This window comes from Elephantulus edwardii, unplaced genomic scaffold (genome assembly GCF_000299155.1).
Source record: "Elephantulus edwardii isolate Elephantulus edwardi_28Jun2011 unplaced genomic scaffold, EleEdw1.0 scaffold00532, whole genome shotgun sequence".
NCBI lineage: Eukaryota > Metazoa > Chordata > Mammalia > Macroscelidea > Macroscelididae > Elephantulus > Elephantulus edwardii.
Genome location: NW_006400282.1, coordinates 363,555 through 367,019, shown reverse-complemented (window position 1 = coordinate 367,019; position 3,465 = coordinate 363,555).

Sequence of the window (3,465 nt, the reverse complement as noted above, 5' to 3'; positions counted from 1 at the left end):
TTTATCTTATAATATTAATTACAATATTTACAATATAATCACACTTTTCCACTGTCCCCCCGTAAATGCTCATTTCCATAAATTATTTTAACCTACTCTTTTCTGTCATCTAGGCTTTATTCTTGAGCAAATATTTCTTTTTCTTTTTCTTTTTTTTTTCATTGTATGGCTAGTTATTATAAGAGATGAGTCTCCTTCGTACTACTGGTCACTTTATAGACTTGTCTAACTAGGCAAGGCTATTCATTGGAGAGAGACCTCAACCTTGGAAAGATGAGATCAGCAAAGGAAAGGAAGACCCTCAATGAGATGGACTGACATGATGACTTCAGCAATGGGCTTGAATGTTTCGGAGACGATGAGGACGGCACAGGATAGGGCAGGGTTCCAGTTGGCTGTTTATAGGGTCACTATGAGTCGTATACTTGACTTGATGGTACCCACCAACACAACAAGAAACAGAGCTATGGAGATGAGTTTTGCTCCAGGTTAGAAGCTTCACTAAAGGGCCACAGTTTGGAGGTTCTACCAGTCCCTAAACAGGTCAATAAGCCTGAGCTCTTTTCTGATTTTGAATTTTGTGTCATTTCTCCCTAGTCCCTCCAGGACCTTTTGGAATGATAGTTGGTGGGAGCTGGGATTGTGTAGCTTCACATTCATCATTGTCAAGAATATTTCGAGATCAGTCCTGAAGTTTAGTACCATCAATTATAGGATAATATTCATACATATACAAGGAAGACTTGTTAATATAATCAAATCTTTTCTGGAGGAGATTGCCCACCTTTCTCCAGTGGAGGTCATGGATATGAACCATCAGAGAGGCCTGACCTTTGAGTTAGCTGCACAACCCTCTATTGACTTCTTCCATCAAAGCTCCTGTGGATCGATGCCTTTGAGCTGTGGTGCTGGAGGAGAGTATTGAATTTACCATAGACTTCCAGAAGAACAAACCTGGGTAATATCAGGCTATTCCTTGGAAGCAAGGATTCTGAAGCTTTGTCTGACATACTTTGGGCATGTTGGAAGGAGGGACCAGTCCTTGGAGAAGGACATTATGCTTGGTAGGGTGGAGGGACAGCACAAGAGAGAAAGACCCAGGATGAGATGGATTGACTCAGTGACTGGAGAAATGGGATTAGATTTGTCAGAGACAAATGAGATTGGCTCAGAATAGGACAAGGTTCAGAGCTAATGTACATAGGGTCCCTCTGAGTCACAGGCGAGTCCACGGCACATAACAACAACAGTTATTTTATTTTGTAGTTAAGCTCATGTACTTATATAAAACCTAACAGAAAAAAAAATGAACGAAGCTATAAAATAAATTTAAGTGTTCGGAAGGGGGAAGAAAACCAAAACAAAAAACAAGCCACAAGAGCTTTGCCTTCATTTCTAAAGATTTTTTGAAACCTTGTTAGTCTTGCACTTTAGATACCAAATAAAGAGCTATAACTGAAAACAAAAGTTAATATGCTGAAAAATTAATCCATAGTTTGATGATCAGCCAGGAAATATTTTCTAAAGTCTTATTTTTAACTATTGATTATAACAAATGCTGATACAGCAAAATGCAAGTTTTTGTCATTAGACAACAAGAGGGAACTTTGAGTAAATGAATGCAACTTACCTCTAAGTGTTTATCTTAAAGGAAGTGAAAAAGAAATACTGTGTTTAACCCCAAAGCATTATTCTATGCATGCAGGAGGGGGGCCTATGAGCAGCTACAACCATAACATCCAATTCAGAGGTTGGTCCAAGGCCAAAAGTAGAGGGATGGTTGAGGAAATTCCTGAGGCCAATTCCGTTTTACAAAATTCCCATCTTGTGCTAAAGGATCAGTATATATATTCTTCCTGAATCAAAGAGCATTTCCAATTTCAACCTTGCTGAAAAAAGAGGTATGTTTACACTTGCTATTAAGAACGGCTAGGGTACAGGGTAAGGCTGACATAAATTATTCAGTAAGCACGTGCTAGCTATTCCAGTTTCAAATCCAACAAATTGTAAAATCTAAGGGAAATGGAAAAAATGAGGATAGAGCTGCTGTTCCTCTAGATGAGGAAACAAAACCTTATAAACAGCAAGATTAGGCACTCAGTTAATGCTATTTGGAGAACATCCTTTTTATGCTAAGTGGACGATTAAAGAAAGCCTTACCAAAGACCATTTAGAAACAAAAAGGAGAGGGAGAAGAGAATTAGAAGGAAAGGGGAAATGTTACTATAAGTTATTTTCCTGGTTCTGACTACGTAAGTGAATCTCAGGCAACTCCACCAAAGATATGAGATGAGACGCATTATTCCAGCATGAAGCTGATGTTAAAATCAAGATGCTTTAAACCCAGAGTAATGTATACAAAATATTATGATTAAGAATGTAAATTAAAAGCAAACCTCCAATAGTAAAGTTTCTTCAAATTTGAAATCCAGTTATTCACTTTTTAGTAATTCTGTCAAGTGTTGAGGGAAAAAAAAAGATAACAAATGAAAAGATTTGTTTTCTTTTTACTGGGAAAAGCAGATAGAACTGTTTTCCAATTTGCTCTGCACTTTATACATACAAACATACCCACATCGTCTATACACACACCAGGAACTCCCCAAGAAAAACACACCCAAAAACCCCCCAAGAATCAAAAACAGTCTCAAACTGCACCAGTCCTTCACATTTTGGTAGAAAGATTAATATCTGGGAGGAAGTACAAAATGCAAAATTAAATGACTGAAAAATGTCAAACAAACAGCATTATTAGTATGTATACAAAATGTGTTTATCACTGAGTTAGTAAAGTGATAGTCTCTGCGTCTGTATAACTTTGGAACCACATAGCTGAAATATTATAAATCTAGTCCATGGCAGCTTCCAAAACCCAGAAAAATTTTCGTTAGATTATTTTTTTTTATGCCTCGTCAAAATTTTCTAAGAAATTGGGAACATAGCTGTCATCATCCTGGTCAATGTCTTCTGGCTTTGGTGTTTTGTTATCCAATACTTGCTTTGGGAATTGTTCTGCTAACTTCCTAAAACTTGATAAAGCTGTCAGAACCAAGCTGACTTCATATTCTAGAAAGCATTCCTTCATTGATTTGGCTTCTGCATGACCAGTAATTGCAAAGGTGTTAGCAGAGAGGGACTGTCCCTTCATCTTCAATCATGCTCACTTCTTCAATACCAGTGATATTATTCACAGTCAGTTTTTTAAGAGAACTCTGAAGCTTTTTGTCATCGGCTGTAGCTGTTTTAAGTATCACCTTCTTCTTTTTGCAAGCTGTACCCTTGCCCTCTCTCTGGACCTGAGACTGAAGTTTGGCTCACTTCTCTCGATTCATACTGTTGGTAAATCTGAAATAGGCAGAGATCCCTAGTAAGATTGCAATATTTCTTCAGAGAACTCATTATGGCCGATTCAGTGATCAATACACCAATACATTAATATATTAATTAGTCTTTTTTTATTTTTAT